Source organism: Myotis brandtii, unplaced genomic scaffold, assembly GCF_000412655.1.
Source record: "Myotis brandtii unplaced genomic scaffold, ASM41265v1 scaffold223, whole genome shotgun sequence".
NCBI lineage: Eukaryota > Metazoa > Chordata > Mammalia > Chiroptera > Vespertilionidae > Myotis > Myotis brandtii.
Genome location: NW_005358369.1, coordinates 938,011 through 962,304, shown reverse-complemented (window position 1 = coordinate 962,304; position 24,294 = coordinate 938,011). Strand labels below are relative to the sequence as shown.

General features: G+C 44.4%; 1 protein-coding gene across 1 annotated transcript in view; it reads left to right on the top strand.

Moving 5' to 3' along the window:
• The window catches only part of CLNK (cytokine-dependent hematopoietic cell linker), a 185,571-nt gene that overhangs the window by 13,714 nt on the left and 147,563 nt on the right, over positions 1-24,294 (top strand). The gene's annotated exons all lie outside the window — the stretch shown is intronic.

Below are 24,294 nucleotides of genomic sequence, written 5' to 3'. Positions count from 1 at the left end.
GGTGGGAGGTTAGCAGGCTCAGGGAGGGACCTCAGGAGGTTGGCAGACCACTCCCCCCAATCGGGGCCCTGGGGGAGGGACTACGGAAGGTTGGCCAGCCAGTCCCCTCCCAACTGGGGCCTGGGGGGAGGTACCATGGAAGGTTGGCTGGCCGGTGGGGAGTGAGGGGCCACAGGAGGTTGGTTGTGGGAGCGCACTGACCACCAGGGGCAGCTCCTGCATCGATTGTCTGCCCCCTGGGGGTCAGTGCGCATCATAGTGACTGGTTGACTGGTTGTTCCGGTCGTTCTGGTCATTCAGTCTTAAGGGTTGCTTAGGCTTTTATATATATAGATTATTTGTACATTGGGGCTTTTATTTTTTGTTTTCTGTTTGTTCTATTTGCATTTCTGTTTTCTTTTTCCTACCTTCTTGTGTGTTATTTGAACATTTTCTTAGAATTACAGTGCATCTGAGTGACCTTTTGAATAGTTTTTTTTAGTGGTTGCTCTGGTATTAACATTATGTGTATAAAACTCACTGTAGTCTACTGGTGTCATTTTACCAGTTTAAGTAAAGTGTAGAAACCATTCCTCATTTTTCATTTCTCAGCCCAACCTCATTTGTAACTTTCTTAAATATTTCCCCCACATACATGTAGAACAGAGTGTTACCATTTTTGCTTCAACTATCAAACATAATTTAGAAAACTGAAGAGGAAAAGGGAAGTCTATTTTGCTTATGTGCATTTTAGCTTATTGTCCTTCATGGTGTTCCAAGGTTACTTCTTTTAAATCAGTTTGAGGCAGCTCTGCCTCTGTATCTATTATTGTTCAAAAGTTTGTAATGGTCTTTATTATCCATGAATGAGTGAGATCATGTGGTATTTTTCCTTCATTGACTGGCTTGTTTCACTTAGCATAATGCTCTCCAGCTCCATCCATGCCGTTGCAAATTGTAAGAGTTCCTTCTTTTTTACAGCAGCATAGTATTCCATCGTGTAGATGTACCACAGTTTTCTAATCCATTCATCTACTGATGGGCACTTAGGCTGTTTCCAGATCTTAGCTATGGTGAATTGTGCTGCTATGAACATATGGGTGCATATATCCTTTCTGATTGGTGTTTTTGGTTTCTTGGGATATATTCCTAGAAGTGGGATCACAGGGTCAAATGGGAGTTCCATTTCCAGTTTTTTGAGGAAACTCCATACTGTCTTCCATAGTGGCTGCACCAGTCTGCATTCCCACCAGCAGTGCACAAGTGTTCCTTTTTCTCCACATCCTCTCCAGCACTTGTCGTTATTTGTTGATTTGTTGATAGCCATCCTGACAGGTGTGAGATGGTACCTCATTGTTGTTTTGATTTGCATCTCTCGGAGGATTAGTGACTTTGAGCATGTTTTTATATGTCTCTTGGCCTTTCTTATGTCATATTGAGGTTTTGACTTGCATTTTCCCACCAGCTAATGTTGTTGAACATCTTTCTACAGACTAACTTGCCATCTGTGTATCCTCATCTGTGAAATGCCTGTTCCTGTTGTTTGCCCATTTCCTACTTGGATTTCTTTTTCTATTGAGATTTGCGAGTTCTTTAAATAGTCTAGATATTAGTGCTTTTTCAGATATGTGGTTTTGTTTGCAAGTGTTTCCTCCCAGTCTATAGTTTGTCTTTCATCCTCTTCATAGTCCTCACAGAGTAAAGGTTTTCTTTGTGATAAACTCCAATTTATCAATTTCCTCCTCATTAATTATTCTTTTGTTTTGTTTTGTCTTTTAAATTTTTTTCAATTACAATTTACATTTAATATTATTTTGTTTTAGGTGTACAACATAGTGTTTAGACCAGGGGTCCTCAAACTTTTTAAACTGTCCCTCAGACCGTTGGAGGGCCAGACTATAGTTTAAAAAAAAACTATGAACAAATTCCTCTGCACACTGCACATATCTTATTTTGAAGTAAAAAAACAAAACAGGAACAAATACAATATTTGTATTTGCATGTGGCCCGCGGGCCGTAGTTTGAGGACCCCTGCTCTATCCACTGGATATGGATATGGATATGGATATGGATATGGATATGGATATGGATATGGATATGGATATGGATATGGATATGGATATGGATATGGATATGGATATGGATATGGATATGGATATGGATATGGATATGGATATGGATATGGATATGGATATGGATATGGATATGGATATGGATATGGATATGGATATGGATATGGATATGGATATGGATATGGATATGGATATGGATATGGATATGGATATGGATATGGATATATATCTAGACATTGGTATAGATATGGATATGGATATGGATATAGGATACACATGTGTACTTAATGTAATGTGAGGGCTGCAGAGCTGGCACAGGCCCTGTTTCACTGAAGGCAGTTCCATTGCCCAGATGAGGGCGCTGGGGCTGGGGGAGGTATGTCGCCTGCCAATGTCACGCAGGGGCAGCGAGTGAGGAGCCTCCCGGTTCCAGGCTCCCAGGTTCTGTCAGGTCAGGCTGTGTTCTGTCCCCTTAATGTCGGTAGCAGCCCAGAGGGGACGGCCGGGACAGGGAGGAGGACGCCCCTCGGAACAAAAGTGGAGAAGGCTGAATCAGTATAAATGTGGTTGCTGAGGCCATTACTCCGGAGAGTGAATAAACCAGAATTAAAAGCTATAAAAAAGCACTTGGCGGCATCCTGGTAATAAAGTTGCCCGTGACTTCACGGCTTAGAGCTTACGGTTCCCCGACTTCTAAGGATCCAAGCTCTCTGGCGCCCACAGAGGGGCCGGCCCTGCGGCTGAAGGGAGAGGGGTTTGACGTGAAGAGGCTGAAACTCCTAGCCTCCTTCCAGGTGGCGTCTGGTGGAGGCAGAAGCTGAGGCTGCTTTTGTGTTTATGGCTTTAGTATCTGACAGCAACTCTTCCTAATGAAAGAAGAAGAAAACAATTAATCGGGAACGGATTTTAATTGCCTCTGACTTCTCATTCGTAGGCTATTAAAATGTGTTCCCTATTAAGCGATCACACTGGGTTGCATCATTCTAAGATAATGGGCAGTTCTGCAAAAAGCACGCCTCTCCCCCGCGTCCACCACCCACTTCCCTGGGGGCAAACACTGGCGTCTTGGGTTTTAAGCAAATTGCCAAATGGACAAAAAAGAAAGAAAGAAAAAAAAACCTGCCAATATCTTTTCTTCTTTTTTTAGTCATTCTGCGGCCTTGGTTTCTTTCATGCTGGGAGTGCGTGGGGAGCTTGCTTAGCTGGGCTGGGCCGCTCCTCCCTCAGCTCATTCATTCCAGGCTGTTCGCCTAGAACTGGCTCCACACAAGGCTGCACGAGGCCCCAGATAGAGTCCAGGCCCGGGCGGGAGCAAGGGGGCTGGAAAGGACACCAGGACCACTTGTCCACCTCCCCTTCCCACCCCACTCACCTCTGGTTGCTTCAAGGGTCAGTGAGCTGGGTTGTTAAATCTTTACCGAGATGTCATTGACAAAGAAAAATTGTACACGTCTAAGGTGTACAACGTGGGGATTGGATATCTGAATACATTGTGAACTGATCACCACAATCAAGCTAAGCAAGAGGTCCATCCCCTCCAGAGTTAAAGTGCGTATGAACATGTGTGTGTCTGTGCATGTGTGTGAGCCTGTGAACGTGGGTGTGGTGAGAAAACAAACTCAACTCTGAGCAACTCTACTTGGCGAGTGTATAGTCTGGCAGAGTTAACCGGTCCCGCTGCCGCACAGTAGGTCCTCAGAACTTGTCATCCTGCATAACTGAAACTTTGGACCCGTGACCCACCTCCCTGTTGCCCCCTCCCCTTCCTCCTCTCTGCTTGCATGACTGACTTCTGCTGGTTTAGATTCCACATGTGAGGTGGTGTGCCATCTGTCTTTCTGTGTCTGCCTTTCTTCACTTAGCACAATGGTTCTCAACCTGTGGGTCGCGACCCCTTTGGCGGTCGAACGACCCTTTCACAGGGGTCGCCTAAGACCATCCTGCATATCAGATATTTACATTACGATTCATAACAGTAGCAACATTACAGTTATGAAGTAGCAATGAAAATAATTTTATGGTTGGGTCACAACATGAGGAACTGTATTTAAAGGGACAGAAGGTTGAGAACCACTGCTTTAAGGAGTCATATGTCTACTACAGAAAATATATAGATACATATACATATGACATATATATCAAATTAAACAAAAAATATATTTTATATCTATTCATAATTTTACTATTTACATTGCCCTATATTGCCTTTTATAGGTCTGAGTTAGTATCTGGTATCATTTTCCCTCAGCCTAAAGACTTTCTTTTTGCATTTCTTATAGCATCATTTGTTAACAATAGATTATTTCAGTTTTTTATGTAAATAGATCAATATTTTGCAATTATTTTAAGGAATAATTTGCTGAATATATAATTACTAGAGGCCCGGTGCACAAATTCGTGCACAGGTGGGGTCCCTTGGTCTGGCTGGATATCGAGGCCTATCGAGGGGCCGGCCAGCTGGGGGGAGGGGCCCTGGGAGGTTGGCCAGCTGGCCCTCCAATCGGGGCCTATGGGGGGGGGCAGCTGGCAAGGGGGAGGGATGGTGGAAGGTTGGCAGGCTTGGGGGAGGAACTCAGGAGGTTGGCAGGCCACTCCCCCCAATCGGGGCCCTGGGGGAGGGACTATGGAAGGTTGGCCAGCCAGTCCCCTCCCAAGTGGGGCCCGGGGGGAGGTACCATGGGAGGTTGGCTGGCCCGTGTGGGGGGAGGGGCCACAGGAGGTTGGTTGTGGGAGCGCACTGACCACCAGGGGCAGCTCCTGCATCGATTGTCTGCCCCCTGGGGGTCAGTGCGCATCATAGTGACTGGTTGACTGGTTGTTCCGGTCGTTCTGGTCATTCAGTCTTAAGGGTTGCTTAGGCTTTTATATATATAGATTATTTGTACATTGGGGCTTTTATTTTTTGTTTTCTGTTTGTTCTATTTGCATTTCTGTTTTCTTTTTCCTACCTTCTTGTGTGTTATTTGAACATTTTCTTAGAATTACAGTGCATCTGAGTGACCTTTTGAATAGTTTTTTTAGTGGTTGCTCTGGTATTAACATTATGTGTATAAAACTCACTGTAGTCCACTGGTGTCATTTTACCAGTTTAAGTAAAGTGTAGAAACCATTCCTCATTTTTCATTTCTCAGCCCAACCTCATTTGTAACTTTCTTAAATATTTCCCCCACATACATGTAGAACAGAGTGTTACCATTTTTGCTTCAACTATCAAACATAATTTAGAAAACTGAAGAGGAAAAGGGAAGTCTATTTTGCTTATGTGCATTTTAGCTTATTGTCCTTCATGGTGTTCCAAGGTTACTTCTTTTAACATTTCCTTTCTGTTAAAAAAAAAATTGTTTTAGCCATTTGTTACGGGAGGTATACTAGGGAAAAATCTGTTTATCTTCCCCTTAAGATGTCTTGATTTCCTGTGCATTCCTAAAGGGTATTTTTACTATATATAGTATTTTGGTTTTATAGTTCTTTTTCATTCTTTTTCAGCAATTGAAAAATATGCCAATTTCTTCATGGTCACTATAATTTCTGATAAGTAATCCACTGCCATTCAAATTATTCTTCCCCCATAAATAAACTAATAATTTCTCTCTTGCTACTGTCTATATATTTTCTTTACTTTTAGTTTTCAAAAGTTTGATTATGTTGTGTCTTGTGTGTCTTTCTTTGGGCTCACCCTATTTGTGATTCACTCAGCTTCTTGAGTATGTAGGTTTATGTTTTTACATAATTGAGAGGTTGTCAGAAAAAAAAATTTTTTACTATTTTTTTCAGCCCTGCCCTCTGTTTACTCTCTTTCTGGGGACTCTCTGACCTGAGACTTAGATCTTTTGTTATAGTTTCCCAGGTCTCTGAGACACCCTTTGTTTGTTTTTTGCTTGCTTTTTTTTTTTAGATTATTTTCTTCATGTTGTTCAGATTGGATAATTTCTATTATCTGCTCCCAGTTCATTGACTCTTCCCCTTCTACTCTGCTATTGAGCCCACCCACTCAGGTTTTTATTACAGTTATTGTATTTTCAGTTCTAAAATTTTTAGTTGGTTCTTTTTCTTCAACGTTGTCCATTTCTTTATTAAAACTTTGCATTTCTTTGCTAAGATTCATATCATTTTCCTTTCTTTCAAGCATCTCCTTAATTGCACACTGAAGCATTTTTGTGATGGCTCTTTAAATTCTTTGTCAGGTGATTCTAATATCTCAGTTATCTTGCTGTTGGCATTCATTGATTGTCCTTTCCTCATTGACAAGAACTTCCTGCTTCCTGGTATGATGAGTGATTTTTAAATTTAAAATTTACATTCTGGGTATTAGAACACTCTGGATCTTACGTCAACCTGGTGTTTTAACTGGCTTCCTCTGACCCATCTGACAAAGGTAAGAGAGATGCTACCTCAATACTCCCAGGGTAGTGGGTGTAGGTGACTACATTCCTTACTCGGCCTCCATGGTACTCAGTGGGGGGTGCTTCTTGTTATTGTAGGCAGAGATGAGAGTTCTCCTTCCCACTGAGCCTCACTCACACTTCCCTGTTTGGGAGAAGGTAGGAGTGTCTCATTACAACTCCCCAGTAAGCCTCCTGTCACAGGACCCCTAAATACCCTGTGTGGGTGGGGAGAAACACCTCATTACTGTCCAATGGGGTTGGAAGTCTCTGAGGGGAGGAGCTCATTACTGCCTGGCATGGATAAAAGTTCCAGCTTACTGCTCCACCTCCTCTGACCTAATCCAGCAGGGGGTGGGGGACCCATGTCATACCTGGGAGGGTGAAAGTTTAGGCTCCCCACTCAGCCTTCGCTGGCATGGGTGGGCCACAGCTTCTGTGGTGTTTGGCTGCAATAAAGCACTTCTTTTCTAGAAATTTCTGTCCTGCTAGACTTTCCCTCCCTGTTAGGCAAAGAGGGTGGGCGTTTGTAGGGGCATTTTTATTGGTGCCTGTTGGCATTTCTGTGTGGCTGGCTTCTTCAGCTCCAAGTTCAAGACATATGAAGCAGAAAAAATAAACTCAGGGAATGTATTACCTTATTGTTCCTTGGATCTGCCATATTCTTTCCACATTGCAGTTTCCTTATGTTTTTCTAGATGTAATGTCTAGGGTATGTAGCTGGACACAGTGGAAAAAATAGATCACAGTGAATCTACTCCATTTTCCCTGAAGCAGAAGTCTCAAGGTGTTCTGTGTGATTCTCCTGTAGAAATAGTAAATTGCTCGCACTCTCAACCTCAACTGAGATATTGCAGTGTTTTTATTAACTTATTTACTTGACTTTACCAGAATTCTAAATCTCAAAGCAAAAAAAAAAAGGTGGAAAAAAAGGGAAGAAAACAAAAATCATAAAAATGTACCTGAGCAAGAGAGTGTTAATGCAGCCACCGATAAAGACTAAATCTCCTGAGAATGAATTCAGATGGAAACTGCTTATTTTTAATGTTGCTGAAACCTCGATTCTACAGCACTCACTCAAAATCCCCATTTTAAAAATAATCTTGCATGCTCAACTTTTGGTTAGACACCATTAAAAACCTCCCTACTTTTTCAAACAGTAAGTAGAGACTCAGAAAAAGGATTCACTTCTTCTTGATGACTCAGACCCTAATGCTAAGGTGCTGGGGCAGCTCTCTCTCCGCCAGGCAACTTCGAGCTCTTCACACTGCCTCTCCCCATCCCCTATTCCTGCTCCTCCTGTCTGGAGGTTGGAAAGGAGGTAGAGCAGCATGCCTAGCCCAGCGGTGGTAGAGTGAGCAGATGCTCGTGCTGAGGACACGGGGGATGGCCTACCATGCAGCAGGCAGGAAATTTGACCCACAGTGGTCTTGACAATAATTTTAGTGCCAGTAAAGTAACATAAACGTAATGTAGTATTCTTAGTTACACTCTGGGTGGCTGACATTGCCAAACAAGTAGAAGTTAAAGGGAAAAAAAGATGGAAAAAGAAAAGAAAGAAGAATTAAATGCTACTTGGCAATGGTGGGTATACTGTTACCTTGTTGGAAATCAATTTGTGAAGCATTGGTATGAACCCGGCCGTGCACTGGATTCATTATAGAAAACATCATTTTGAATGTGTCCTACTTTGCAGAGTCGGGGTAAAGAATATGATCCACAGTTTTAAAATGAGAGGCCTGAGCTGGGAAGCTAAGTGCATTGCCTGAGGCAACACACACTGCAAGCCCTATAGTTGGATTCCACTTGGTGGTCTGCTCTTTTTTGCATTAGGGTGCTGTGAGCACGCAAGGCCACACGGTCTAGGGAAGCATACAGACAAGAAACCCCATGCTGACGTGGCATGGCCATCTAAGAGCACTCCTCAAATCCTGCTGGGCACACACTGCCAAGTCAGTAGGTCTGAGAATGGGCTGTGGTTCTGTATTTCTAACCAGGCCCCTCATTTTTCTGATATTACTGGTCCATCAACTACATTAACTGATGAACAAAAATAGACCCAGAGACACAGAAGCATGGTACAGACTGTAGAACCTCAGAGGGAAGGCAGGGGAGGATGGGTGGGAAGAGATCAACCAATGAGCTTGTGTGCATATATGCATACCTGTGGACAGAGACAATGGGGTGGTGAGGGTCTGGGTGGTGGGAGCGGGGGCAAGCTAGAAGAGGTCAATGGGGGCAAAGAGGGACTTATGTAATACTTTCAACAATAAAGATTTATTTAAAAGAATATAAAAGATCCATTTTGATAATATGTACAAGGAGAAATATGAACTTGATCTTCCATTGAAGGTATTTCAGACAACTCATTGTTGTTGTTTTTTTAAAAAAATGTACTATAGTCATAAAAGTTACTTAGCTGCTTCATTACTGATAATAAAACCAAATGGAAATGTTGCTTTAAGGTGGGGGGGGGATAATTTAATTCACAAATAAATCAAAAGGAAGATGAATATAAAAAGAAAAACTACTTATAACTAGTAGTTTTAATATTATTTAGCTGCATTGGCCATATTTCCTATATCAAAAGTCAGAATATAAGATTTGATGGTTTGACAAAGCATTAAAAAATAAAATTAGTCTTTTGTTAATTTGGGTGACTTTTCCATTGAGATCTGGAATATCTCACTGTTAAAATCATGGAATAAATATGACAATAAACCCCACACATGCTCAACTGTGCACATGTTATCTAAACTACTTCAGAGTAAAAGAGATCTAAGGACCCACGGATGTTTATTTATGTACCCGCTGCTGCCCTGATTTCTGAATCTGTAATTTGTATAAACAGTAGTCCTCTGCATAGTGATCTAAAAGAAAATATTTAGCTATTTGAACAACACATACATAAGTGTACTCCAAGTGATTCTATTTTCCTTGGTCCTGCCTCTAGTCTCTCTTAACACAAAATGTGGCAGTCAGTTTAACTCACAATCTTTTGTTTTTTTTTAAGCAAAAGCAAAGTTTATGGAGAAATAACAGACATTGGGTGCAGAAAGGGCACCCAAGTGGGTTTCTGAGGAAGCTCACTGTCTAGGGGTAGATCTATGTCCTACTGGCTTCTGATTGGTTCTTTCAAAGAATCCTTGGGTTTAGTTATTTCATACACAACACTGCCTTGTGATTGGTTATGTGCAGGCTGCCTGCCCTAGCAACATCCATACATTGTAAAGCTCAAGTTCCCTCCGGCAGGATGGACCTGATTGAGGACGGCCATGTCAGGTCCGAAGTGACCTCACTGTCTTTTCCTGCCCAACTGGGTTCATCTCTAGGTCACTTTGTTCTGTGGTTGGATTTGGCTCTAGGTCACTTTGTTTGTTTCTGGGGCTGAGCTCAGCTCTTTATTCTACTTTCCCTCCCATGGTCCCATCCCTAACTACCTAGCCCTCTTCAACCATTTGTCTCAGTTTTCTTCATTCTTAACTCACAATCTTGCTTTACTATTTAAAAAGTTTGCATTTATTTAAAAAGCAAATTTTTAACCCTGATTCTGAGTCTCAGCTCCTCATAGTTTGTGGACCCCCAGTTCAGGACAGGCTCTAGTGGCCTTTCCCTTTCCCCTCCCTGGCACTAGCACCCACCACACCCCAGTCTAGAGCAGGCGGGGGAAGAAGAAAAAGAGAGGGGGCAGGAAAGTTCTTGTTCGGCCTATGATGTGTGAGCTGGGGGTCTGAGTCTGATGTTATAAAAAGGGCCACGAAATATCCAAAAGAGGGTCAACCGCAGAGACCCCGCCTCCCCCTGCCCCGTTGTTGGGGTCTCTCCCTGCAGCTCTCTGATGTGGGAGATGTCCTCCTCCTTCAGCCCTTCTCCACCTTCTCTTTCACCCTGATGGGTGCTAAGATGATCCCCATCAGCTCGCTCTTGCCCATGGCACTCATTTCCCATGGGAAACAGTCACTCATCCACCTTTCTCTTCGAGTGCAGGACATCCAACCCAGCTGACACCCTCTCTTGCCCCTTCACCCAGCAGCTGATCAGCATATCTGTACTCTTTCCATCTGTCAGAGAAGACTCAGATTCCAGAACACTGGGCCCACCCGGACCCAACACAATGGGAGGTGAGAGACAGGCTCCTCCTCTCCTCCCTCTTTGGGAGGTGTAAGGGTCTCACAGCCCAGCAATATATTTTCCAAAAATACATGTTCAAAAAAATTCTCCTCTCGCTCTACTCTGCTGACCCTTTTGATACCCGGACTGCAGGCAAGACATCTAACTAGCTTTTATCACCTACTTTGAACTTTCTGCATGTGATCCAGCAGCTCCTTTAAAGCTGGACGCCCATTGTTTCCTGGTGTCTGGGCCAGCTTGCTGTTAAATATGCTCATGGACCTCCCGGATCCCCCAGTTTCTGAAATTCCATCCAACTTCAGATCTTCCTTTCATGGAGATCACAGGACTAGTTTGGAATGCACCTTGTAAACACAGAAAGTTGGCATGGAAGGGGCTTCAGAAATAGGCCATTTCAGTTTTTTCTCTTAGTAGAGCTTATCTGGGCCCAGGAAGTCTCATCTGAGTGGGAGAGCTGGCCCGAAGCCAGTGGCCTGACTGCCAGGCTCCTCGGCCGTTCAAGGGCCAGGACAGAGACAAACATTTCAATATTTAATTTTTTTTTAAAGTCTAATGAGAATAAAAATATCTTTCCTTTTCTAAGTGAAACTAAACCATCCTTTCAAACAAAAAGACTTGGTGACGAAAATCCAAGCAGTATGTGTTTCCAACTCCCTCTGTTCCAATATTCTCTGAGACGTTGTGTTTTATGGGTTAATATATACTTTTTATATTTCAAATGCTTTGGCAGCTCTTCTTTGGGAAAGAATGCCCTGGGGCTCAGCAGTCTTAGGCTGAAAGGTCTGTGAGATTTCAGACCCGAGTCAGAGAGCACTTGTTTTTGCCAAGAGAAACCGATGGGTCATGCTTGTGTTGGGTTCCAGGTCCCAAACTGTCTTAAAGAAGCAGCTCAGTGCCCTCTCTGCCCCTAAGGCCCACATCCATACCACAAAGCAGTTAAGAGCAGGGAGGCTTTAGTGTTCAAGATACAGGTTTGGCCACTACTCCACACCTTTAGAGAAAGAAGGGTATGTTGCCCACAAGTTTTGAACTTTCTCTCTGATAAAAGCCTAAGACCTTGAGTGGGAAAACCATCCCTGAGGCCAACTCAAGCCCTTAGGCTATAAGTGTCACTCATCCTATACTCGGGTCAAAGACCTCAAGCCCAGGGGAAGACATTCTCACAGCATCTGGCTTCACATTCAAAGCAATAGGCTCTCCTACCTGTCTATCCTCTCCTGCTCTCTCGTTGACTCATTCATTTGGCTTTGATCGAGAGGGGACTATGTGAAGAGGACCACACACAAAGTTAATAAGACAGCTTTTGAGTTTATCGTGTGGCACAGACATAACCAAGAGTAGCAGCAGGCCCCTCTCGCTGTAATTACCCTAAGTGTCTGGGAGGCACCGAGGAGGTTCAGGAGAGAGACAAGGACTCTGACTTTGGAAGTGAACACATCACAACAAGGCTGTGACCCTGCAACGGGGACAAGGACAGCAAGGGCCTCCAGTTCGTCCTTTCAGATTAGCTAGAACAGTGCCGGACACACAGTTAGTGCCAGGCACACAGTCAGTGCCTGACCAACATTAGCTCTTATTATTAGAAAGGACTATGATAGGAAACGTGTCAAAGAATAAATCCACAGAAAAGGCTGGTGCCCATTCATTCCTTTATGAGTGTTTCCCTAGCTCATTCTATTCCCTCTACATTTTCATTGTGATCAGCCTCACATACACCCTCCTCCTAGGGAGCTGGATGACCACCCCAGCTCTGGCCAGTCTCTCTGACTCCTGTCCCTCGTGGTCACTCATCACCTCAGATGGATGAGCACAGAGAACCAACCACTCTCAATTTCTTACTCCTCTGCTCAGAAGTCCACAGGCCATATTCCTGCCCAGAGCCTAGATCCGTGCACTTTCCTGAGCTACAATTCCCAGATGGAGGGAGACCTGGGGTAGCTCTTCTTTGCTTATTTGCTTGGTATACTTATTAATCGATCCCCTCTCCCTTTCATAACTCTTCCAGTGTAAATAACATGTCAAATGGTCGTTACACTGGTTATCAGTTACTAAAACTGTGAAGTGAGTATCCTTACTCAATGCTGCTTTGTATGGTCATTCAAATTCATGTGTTAGGCCAGGCTTTTCAATAACCCTGTCCATTTTGTATTTTTTTAATCCTCACCTGAGGATATTTTTTCCATTGATTTTTAGAGAGAGTGAAGAGAGAGGGAGAAGGAGAGAGAAACACCAATGTGAGAGAAACGTATCGATTGGTTGCCAGGGCCAAGAGCCTGCAACGAACGGAGGTACGTGCCCTTGACCAGAATCAAACCCGGGACACTTCCATTCGCAGGCCGATGCTCTAGCCACTGAGCCAAACCAGATAGGGCAGCACTGTCCATTTTATAGAGAAGCCCTAGAAAGACAGCTCTATTACATAATCACAGAGGTAATCTCAATGGCATTGGGAAGTTCCAAGTGGAATCTTGCTCTATCTTCCTTCACAACCTGATCTCTTCCTGTGACAGTGTAAAGACTAAGAAAGAAGTCTCTTGCATCTCTTTCAACAAACTTAAAAGGTCCTCCAATATCCTAAAAAGACACCACTGTTTGTCTCTTATCCCACTCCAGGCCTTCCTGCACAGGGCCACCAGAGCCATCATCCTAAAATGAACATCCGACCATGTCATACCCAACCTTCCTTGGGCTCATTATAGCCTGTGGGATAATAGACAAGCATAGGCCTTCACACTCTGACCTCTTCCCAAGTCTATTGCCCAACACATCCGCCCCCACAGTGCTCATCGTGTGTGGGTGCCCCGTATACACTACCTACACACACTGGTTAAGAATGTGGCAGAGTCTGAATTCAAGCACTAATGCTAATTAGATTGTGACCTGGGAAAGCTACTTGTTTTTCTGTGTTAGGTTTCTCATCTATAGAATAGGGGATAGTGTCTAAAACAAAGACTTGAGAAGATTAAAAATTAACAGCATAAAGCACTTAGACAGTGTTTGGAAATAATGAATATTATGTTAGCTATCTTACTATTATCCAATGTAACCATCATAAAATGATGTAGAATCATATTTCCACTTGCAGATGTAAAAGCTTGGTGCACAGAAAGGTTAAACAGTGGCAGTAAGTGGAACAGATGGGATTTGAGCCCTGGTCTCTCTGACATTGGCATTGAATGTTGTCCACTGTGCCTCCTGCTACCCCTGTCCTCCGAGGGACCCACCTTCTCTTCTCTGAATGTGCCAGGCTTCTCTCTACTCTGTCCTATTGCCTAGAAACCCTGGGTCCCATCTTGGAACAATGAAGGCCTACTTTGCCTCAGCATTTAGCACAAGCATCATTTTCTCCCTGGAAAACTTCTAACCCTCTCCACACTGGCTCAGGTGACTTCGCTGGGTCTCAAAATACCCTGAACTTTTCTCCATCTTGAACCATGTTCAACTGTATTCTCATCCCTTCCCTATCTCTATGCTGTCCCTCCAAATGGGCCCCCTTAGCCTTGAATGTCCAGGGGTTCAGACCCTACATGAGGAGACGGGAGTGATTTGTCCAAAGACACACTTTGCCTGGAGCTCTGAGGTTCAGAGACAGTGGGCTTTCCACTATACCTGCCTCCCAACGTCATCCTTTTGGGAGTACAACATCTGAAACATCTTTGTCAATGTGCAAGCGTGTTACCCCAGCTAGAGGTAGAGCAAGGCAGTTCCAGACCCACCCATTCCTACTTCCTCCTCTTCCCATGGTCACTCTGTCTCCAGACAGGGCTGCGGGTCCACAGGGAACCATCAAATAAAACATCCGATCATACAGCTCATGACCAACGACGCTGGAACCAGAGCCATGGCTTCTGAAACTCATCCAGGGCCTTATACTTAAAACAGCATATTGGATGCTGTGTGGTGGTGCCAACAGAAGGCAGAAAAACAGCCCCGAGATGTTTTCGTCCCAATTCTGGAGCCCATAAATGTGTTAGGGTCTTGGCAAGGGACAGTGAGGTTGCAGATGGAATTAAAGCAGAAAGCAGTTGACCTTAAAAGAGGGAGATTATCTGGGGGCCTAATGTCCTTATAGGGGTCCCTACGTAGAAGAGGGAGGCAGGAGAGAGGATCAGAGAGATTCAGCATTGCTGAATGTGAAGGTGGAGGAAGGGGCCATGAGTCAGGAAGTGTGGGCAACCTCTAGAAAAGGCAAGGAAATGAATTTTCCCCCAGGGCCTCTGAAGGGAATGCAGCCCTGCCCACACCTGAATTTGAGCCCAGTGAAACTCGTTTTGGACTTCTGACCACAGAAATCTAAGATAAAAAATGGTGTTCTTTAAACCACAGATTTTTCTAGCAATTTGTTATAACAACAGAGAGAAAGTAATGCGGGGGTCTAAGTGTAACTACTATTTCCCAAGGTCATGCCAACTGAGGAAGGGCAAATGGGTCCTAACAGTGTACTAGTAAACGTGTGTCTTGTTCATTCTTTCTCCCCACCTCCAGACTCCATTCCTTCCGCCCTGTAACTACTGGGGTTCCAGGGAGTGTTTCCCGTAGCTGATATGGAAATGCTTATCACAAGGCCCAGCCAAATTCTTCTTACTGTCTTCTTCCCTTTACTGATGTCTACACCAAGGCCACCCTGACTTCTTTGCTCCATGATACCACTTGCCTTGTGCCCACTCTCTGCACCTGGGCCAAACCACCCTGCCCTCTGTGCACGTAGATGCCACACTGACCTCGTTGGTCCCACTGAGGCACTGGAGCCTGTGGTGCACCCAAGGGGAAGGTTGTCCTCCCTAAGCTACTCCCCCAGCCTGCAAGAGACTCAAGTCGCTCTGCTTCCTGAAGAAACGTTTCCACAAATCAAGCCTGTGTGCCTGGTCCCCGCTTCCCTCTGGAGGGTTTACTAGAAGTGCCTGCCATTCTGCATGGGTCTGAGGGGGTCTCAGATGTTGAGGGAAACATTTAGAGCTAAATTGAAGAAAAGTAAGAGACAAAGCTGGCATGGACCAGGTCGGCTCTGATTTATATGAACTGCAGACCTACTATGTGCCAGGCATTGTGCCAGACATTTTTAGATCATTGTGTCATTTATTTTTCCCAGTTCGAGGCTCTGAGCTTCAGGGAGTAACACCCTCACAATCACACAGCCAAGAAGCAGCATGCCTGGGCCGTCAGACACAGGGCGGCTCGACCCCATGGCACAGAGGCTCCTCCTGACCAGCTGCCTGGGCAAAGATGCCACATCCTAGAGTCAGGGGCTGGTGTGCTGTCCTCACAGGACCCCTGGCCACACCTGGGAGGGGGCACGTCCCTCCTCCTGCATATGGTTGATGAAGGGGGAGGGAGGGAGAGGAATGAAGGCAGCACCATCCCCAGGGCCTCAGGGTAGCCAGCTGACATCAGCCAGCAAGAAAAATTCACTTTTAAAATAGCCTGAGAAAAAGTAAACTCGCAGTTCAATCATTTCACATCAAAAAATCAAGCATGAAAATAAAAATGATTCCAAGTTATTTTATTCTGAATTTATTTTTAGTGGCAATAAAAACAAAATGGGCTTTTTACGTGAGTCATTTTACATAGTTGAAACAAGACTTCCTGAAATGGCATGCTACAGAAGCTTAAAGGAAACTGCTGTCTGACGTGAGAAAGATGGTACAGCTAACAGTTGGGGTCTCCCCGCCACCCCCAGAACATCCTCCCTCCCTCTCCTCTAGCTATCCCCCTGTTCTTCCTGCAAATCTTTTATTCAAACTGTTACTTCCTCAGAGAGGTGTTTCTCTGGCCCTCTTTCATATCTTGTATTGATTTGCAGGGGGGTGGGGGGGAGAGAGAGAGAGAGAGAGAGAGAGAGAGAGAGAGAGAGAGAAAGAGAGAGAGAGGGAGAGAAATATCAATTTTTGGTTCCACTTATTTATGCCTTCATTACGTCTTATATGCATCCTGACCAGGGATTGAACCCGCAATCTTGATGTATTGAGACAACTCTCTAACCAACTGAGCTACCTGGCCAGGGCATCCTTCATTTGAAATGAGATCCCCTATTATACATTCTCAAAGAATATTGTACTGTTTCTTCTTTGTACTTCCTGAACTGTACTAATTATTCTATAGGAATAGAATAATTACCAAGCACTAAGGACAAAATGAAGTGTAGACCCTGCTCACTGGGAACTTAACGTCTAATAGGGGGAGTCAGATAGTTTCTGTGTGACCCTCTCAACCCATTATACTCAGAAATGAAGAATTCCAGAAAGCGAGCAGCCTTAAGGCAGGAACCATGGGCACACATAGCAGGGGGTGCAAGCAAACTGTGCTTAGACATTAAGCAAACATCCGAGCACACCTATCTCCCACCGGTCATTATCTGTTTTGTTCCCCCTATTTTCACTCTATGTATGTCCCCATTCGTTGACCCAGTGTTGGGTACAGAGTAGGTGCTCATTAAATTATTATTGAAACACTTACTAAAACGAAAAGTAGCCACTTCTAACATGTGAGCTAGGGGTGCAGTTAATGCCTGTGGCTACTGGTGCAAAACTAAATGCAACAGATCACAGAAGATAAATAGTTGGACTGTTATCACTAATAATCCTGCAGAACACAGGCCACTCTCATCCTTGAGATGGGCTCCAAAGATAATGGATCATTTTCTATCTTTGACGTCATGCATGTCCAACTCAAAGGCTAACACAGGCCAAATAAACAAGGTGTAAGTGTATGTGGGCCACAAAGAAACAAAAGCTTCAATTTTCATAGAAATGTAGGTTTATTTCAATAGAGACATGCTGAACACAAAGGGCTGAAATAAGTGAGTAATCATTAACATAAAATAATAGGACATTTTAATAAAAATTAGTATTTTTTTTCTTGAACATTAACTTACCAGACACTGAATAACTGCACAAGTTAATAAGCATAATGCAAATAAACCTATTTATCTTGTTCTCTAAAAGCGAAATATTTCCTGTTGCACACACCAAACAAGTCAGTACAAGACTAATGATGTGGCATCGGCTGCTAAAATATTCGCTGCTAGTATTAGTGGAGAGAAATGGCGCGCCTGTGCATAAAGCGTGTAAGAGAAATGAATGCAACATGATTATAGTAATCAGTCATTAGCGCACGTTGTAGTTTGTTATTAATAAGTAGAGGCCCAGTGCATGGATTCGTGCACTGGTGGGGGTGTGGCCTGCAGGGATCGGCCCACTGTGGGAGCATTGCTCATCCCAGTCAGCCAAGTGGCTGTTGACCTGCCCTGTGAGTGGCTGCTGAATGAGGAAATTAGTCTGAGCTGATATTTCGGGGTAATGTCTTGGGTAAAGGCTTGTTCTGTGTCCTGGAGGAACCTGGCAGAGAGCTTTGCACCCCAAAGCCACTCGGTGAATGTCCTTGATGTGTGATGCCAGGTCGGTGACACCATTGGGGATGTTCAGGGCAGCCATACTCCAGGTTCCTCAGCCATCAGGACAGCCTCCCTGGGGGGGTCCATAGTCATGTCCCCTCTTGCCATCCGCCTACGCCAGCTCCCCGCGCTCTTTCTAGAACATAACTTAGAGGGCCTCCATCAGCTGGTGGGGTCAGTCCAGAGCCTGGATTGTCTCAGGTATTAGATAGGTGCAGAGACTCATCCTCACCCTGGGCCTGCTAGCGGCTCCTCCAGCTGTATGAGCAACCGCTCATCCCAGTCAGCCTAGCAGTGCTCCCACTATGGGAGTGCACTGACCACCAGGGGGCAGCTCCTGCATTGAGCATCTGCCCCCTGGTGGTCAGTGTGCATCATAGCAACTGGTTGACTGGTCATTCTGGTCGTTCTGCTGTTCAGTCGCTGGGCTTTTATATATATAGATTATGTATAACAGGATATTGTAAAAACTAAGTTATGAAATTTTTGAAACATTTCTTACATACCATTATATTGGCTGGGCCACAAAAATATTCATTGTGGGCCATATGCTGCCCATGGGCTGCGAGTTTGACATGATTGTTTAAAGTCATTGTTCTCTGTACTGGATCGGGTCCCATTGGCACTACCTCTGCGTGGAGTGTGCTTCCCTCTTCCTCTGGCTGGTTAACCGCTCCCCATCCCACTGACCACTAGAAAAGATGGTGTCAGAGAACAGCTAAGGGTATGCACTGGAGAGCCAGGCTCCCTGAATTCAAGTCTCAGGTCATCTTACAGGGTGACCTCATGCTACTCACCTCTATGTGCCTCATTTTCCTCACCTATAAAACAGGGATGAGCCCTAACTGGTTTAGCTCAGTGGATAGAGCGTTGGCCTGTGGACTAAAGGGTCCCAGGCATGTACCTTGTTTGTGGGCACTTCCCTAGTAGGGGGTATGCTGGAGGCAGCTGATCAATGTTTCTCTCTCATTGATGTTTCTAACTCTCTATCCCTCTACCTTCCTCTCTGTAAAAAATCAATAAAATATATTCTTAAAAAAAAAAAAAACAGGGATGATAGTGACCTCCCACTCACAGAGCTATTGAAAGGATCAAATGAGCTAATACATCGGAAGCTTTCATTACAATGCCCTTGGCAAGCAGCATGTGAATTTTTATTATGGTCAACTCCTGAAATTACTAAGTGCGTCCTCAAGCCCTTCCATATATCTCCACTTTTCACTCACCAAGCAACCTGTCTGTGTGTCGGTCTCCCACCTCCCAGAAAGCTCCTGGAGAGGAGGCTTTGTTTGTCCTCCTGGCACTGACCACAGGCATGGCACGAGCCAGATGTTCAGTGAAGGTTTTCAGTAGCGGCAAAATATGCTGGTTTTCAGCTATGGCTCAGCACCTGGTCCCAGGGAGCCAGGACATACACACTTAATGCAGGACTTCAACCACACTGGTAGGAGAGAGGTGCGCTAAGAGTTGTTTTAAGGAGATTTTGGGTTCTAGCCACAGGCAATACATGCAACTGAACCTGACATATACCAGGTCTGCTTGCAACATTTCTGGCATGTATTAAGCATTTTCTTGTCAAAGTATTGACAAAGAAATGAAACAAATACATCTTACTCATGGCCAGGAGAGTTGGACAGTGATAGCCCCATGGGTGTCTTTATCGAAGGAATGAAATGGAGGGCTTGGAGGGATTTTGACAAGGCAAAGGTCAGAGCTGGTGAAACCTTTCACATACACCAAAGGTGATCACCATTTTCTAGCAAGTGGAAACCATCCCAATTTGCTGAAGTGTTGGAAGCAGTAACACAGGTGAAGGATTTAATTTCCAAATACAAAGCATGTAGCTGTACATACATCATCGTATACCGTCTGCAATGGCACCTGCATATTCCTATTTGCCAATGTTTACACAAAGCCCTGTTTCTTTTACTTTATGAACACCAGAGATTTTTTTTGTAGGTAATTTCCCTCAGCCATGTTTGGTGTCTTCCCAGCTCATGTAAGAACCTAAACTCCATTAAGAGTCAATGACAATGAGTGAGGGACAGGGCCCATGCCTCGGCGTCAGAAGGCCCAAGCTCCAGCGTGCGCACTGCACTCAAGCCTCGTGTTAACACCCCTCTTCACCTCTCTGAGTCTCCAGCTTCCTTACTTGTAAAATTAAAAATAGTGCCTCCATCACAAGGCAGGCTCCGAGGTTTGAATGCGGTAATGAGTGCTAAATTTTTATAGACTGTGAAGCACTATGGGAACCCATCTAAGTCTCTAGTGCAAAATAATGGAAAATGCCAGGGTCTCTGTAAAGTCACCATGGGCATCTATTTGGCGTTGGAGTTAGACAGGCTTAGAGTGAGGCAGGCTTGGAGTGAGACAGGTTTGGTCCTATTCAGGCTCCTCATGTTAGAAATCCTGTTTAACCACAACAACCTTCAGTTTCCTGCAGCATCATCACATCACTATCACAGCATGTACTGAATTGTTATGATGTCGGATGCATCCCATAGACCATCCCATTGAATATTATTGCGATTCTCATTTTTCCACCCCCAAAGGCAGTACGTTTGCCTCCTTCTCATGCCTTAAATTTCATAACTAGACACCTTGTCTTTGCCAAATCTATTTCTTCTCTAATCCCTATTGCAATTCAAATACTTTCTACATGCGTATATTAGTCAAGGTTCTTCCAATATAGATAGATGACACATGGAAGGAAGGAAGGAAGGAAGGACGGAAGGAAGGAAGGAAGGAAGGAAGGAAGGAAGGCACAAGCAGCTGCGATTTTATTTCAAAGCATATCCGAAAGACTGAGATTTCAAAGTCCCAAGTGGCTTCAGGTGAATCTTCTGGAGGCAAAGGGGGGAGGGAGGGAGAAAGGGAGGGAGGAAGGAAGGAAGGGAGATAAGGAATTAGCTCACATGATTAGGAAGGCTAAGAAAAATCCCAAAGTCATCTGTCAGGTAGAAGGAGACCCAGAGAGTCAATGTTTCATTCCAAATGAGTCTAAAGGCCTGGGGAACAGGAGAGCATTTGAAGGATAAAGAACCAATTGGCCAGGGCAGTCGCCTGAAGAGTAGAGATCCGAGTGTGTTCCTGCTCAGTGATCCATCAGCTTTGGATCCAGACAAGACTTGAAACTTGACTTGTATGAGTCTCAACAATTATGCTGAGAGGTTGGTACATTACAGACTCAGAGCAAATGAAGAAAAATAAAGTTCAGGAAAAGAGTCTGAAAATTGTTAAGTGGCTCTACCTATACTATTATTATTCCTATTTGCCTTAAAGGGGAGGAAGTCATTTTGGTTTCCTTCTTCCTCCTAGAAAATTAAAAATTAAAAAGAGAAAGAGAAAGAGGGAATGAAAGAGAGAAGTTAAAAAGCAAGGCCCTGTTCCACTTTAGGTGCTAAACTTGGTTTCCTTCCTCTCTCTTCTATTCTGAGTCCTGTCTATCCCACTGTCTCCCTCACCGATTATGTTAATCAGGGAATCCTTAGTGCCGTTGGTGCTGGGTGTATTTTTTCTTAATCTGATTTTTACTTCAAGACCTACATTCCACCCACGTGAGGACAGATGGCGTGGGACCCTTTGCCCTGCCAACTTAGCGACCCTGGCAAGGATTCAGCCCCTGCGTGGAGAGGGAGTGATTTTTGCCCGCATGGTTTAAAAATATTACACAGTGTTCTTAACCTCCTGGAAAAATGATTGGCAAACAACTGATAGCAGATTTGTGTGTGTGTGTGTGTGTGTGTGTGTGTGTGTGTGTGTGTGTGTGGATGATGTCACATTTCTGGCCAGATTTGTGTAAACAAGGCTCTGCTCAAGAGAAATGGCTAATGACAGCTGCCATTTAAACTCAGAATCCGGAGATGTAGCCATGCTGGTCTGAAAGAGATCTGGCTAAGAGCCTGGAACTTGGGCCACAGTCTTGGTTCTTCCCTCAACTCAGCATGGTGGTCGCTCACTTCACTTTAGGCTGCAGCCAGTGCAGCCTACCTATTGCTGGGTGTGACACCACGTGTTCTTGGGATCGCAATGAATTCCAAAATGAGAAATAACTCCAGCCACCCTCAAGGAATCTGGACTTTATTAAGGTCTATATGCCCCCAAAGTCCATTCCTTTCTCAGGACCCTCTCATGGGAATACCTCTACCCAGCATCCTCTTCCTCCAGACATAGCACCTGGATGGGTCCTTCTCATCCATCACCAGTGTGGCGAGAGCCTGGTAACCCTGAGACTCTGCTTTCTCCAGTGGGCAATAGTAATAATGGCACCAGCTTGGAAGCCCTATGTGGTGATTAGATCAAGTGTTCATGCAAAGCGCCTAGAATAATGTCTAGCATACACTGAGAACTTAATTAATGTCAATCTCCAAGCCCCTTCTGGGGAAAAAGTGTGAGCAAAGCAATGAACTCGTGTTTAAGGGATGTGCATTCATTGGTAAACCAGCTCTCATTTCGGTGAATAAAGAATTAAAGGAGTCCCAGGATGCTGAGCAGAAATTGTAGGGAAAAGCTCTGCCTGCATTTACCTATCACTTCCACCTCTGTGATTCCCAAAGAATTTAGCATGAACACAGCAAAGCTCGGCCAGGACATATGCCCACAATCAGGAGCCATGCTAAGCTCAGGATGGCCCCTCACCTCTGCCCTGTGAGCTGTACACTGAGTCCTGGGCTCACCCATGTTGGGGTCGGGCTTGCTGTAGGGTGTATTAGGGGAGTTGGGTCAGGAAGTGAGAGGCCCTTGAAGGTCCTTCCTGAGAGAATTGACCTCTATGGGAACAGCCCCACCTGCTATTGTTCCCCATATGTGACCAGGTGTGTGGGAATGTCTGCTGTGTTTATGTTAGATTTCTCCAGGAGGCTACTTCTCAGCAGGCATGAATGTGTCCAAGGCACAGCAGGCGCCCGGCTGAAATTGAGCACATCTGAAATCCAGCAGAGGATACAACTTCAACTCATGCCAAGATTCCCCTTTCAGAAGGAAAGGTGCTGGTATGATGCAGGAGACCACAGCTGACTGGGGAGGCTCAGATGTATTTCCTGGAGGAGATATGAGACAAAAGGAGAAAGAAAAGGCAATTAGTGTAAGGTGAGGCCCTCTCAGGGAGCTGGAATCACCCTGCCCTAGGCATCAATAGTAACAGGTGCTAAACTATAATAAATCAGAAATGCTGGTGCTAAAACAGATGGCACAACTACTGGGATGGTGGACAGTACTGTTTGTGTTTGAGGGTGTGAGCATGTGTAAGTTGACCAGTGCAACCCCAGGTCTTGACACCATCCCAAGACCAGCTGTGCGATGGGAGCCTGAACTTGGCCATCACCACACACTGAAAGGATGAATCCAGACACCACACCCTGTCACAATGCTTCCTAAGAGCAGCAATTTTATTACCTACATCTATTTTGTTCAAAAAATTGCAAAAGAGGAAATACGAAAATATAAGAATATCAGGAAAGTGGTGAAGTTGGGTCAGGTTTTGCCATCTCTCTTTTTTTTCCTCTCTCTCTCTCTCTCTCTCTCTCTCTCTCTCTCTCTCTCCTCCAACACATTGTCTCAGTTTTAGAGAGAGGAATTGAATTAAAAAATAAATCTGTTTCTGCCTAGAAATTTTATTCATGAGACATCAGTTTCTCTGGGGACCTCTCTAGACTATTTTGGCCATTTCTTGTGAGTCTAAAATTATTTCAAAATAAAAAGTTTAAAAATAAGAAAATAATTTTTAAAGGATGGATAAAAACTTCAGTTTCTCCTTCTGTGCATTAAATTCATAGAAGTTGAAAAAATATTTGAAGACCTGTTTGAGTGGGTTCCAGGTAGTTAACCTGTGGTTACACCCATATCTTCTTATCTATCTGTGTTTGCAGACCATTTTAGCATTTCATGCACTGAAAAATGCTATGAGGTTAGCGGCGTCACCCTCCTTTGTGAAGGTGAAAATGAATCAGTTAAGTTGGGGTGTATTACGGAATTCAGCATCAATTTATGTAAAACTAGAGTGGCAAGTGGCGAGGACCAGAGAGGACAGCAAGCACCTGCAAGGACTTGTGCCAGCTTAAATGAACCAGGGTGATGGCAGAGAGAAATTAAAATGCACTGAGCACCTAATACACACCCCAAACATTGCAACATGTCTTTATTTATATTGTGTTGTTCATTTCTTAGAATATCTCTAAAATATAAATATGACTATCTCTTGATCACAGAATGGAAAGTAGTTGAAAAAGAAATCAAAACGTGCCCAAGATCACATAACTAAGACTTAATACAACAGGAACCCCAGGTCCTCCTCATAATACCTAATGAATCTGGTCCATGTGTCTTGCCAGAAGGTGGGGGG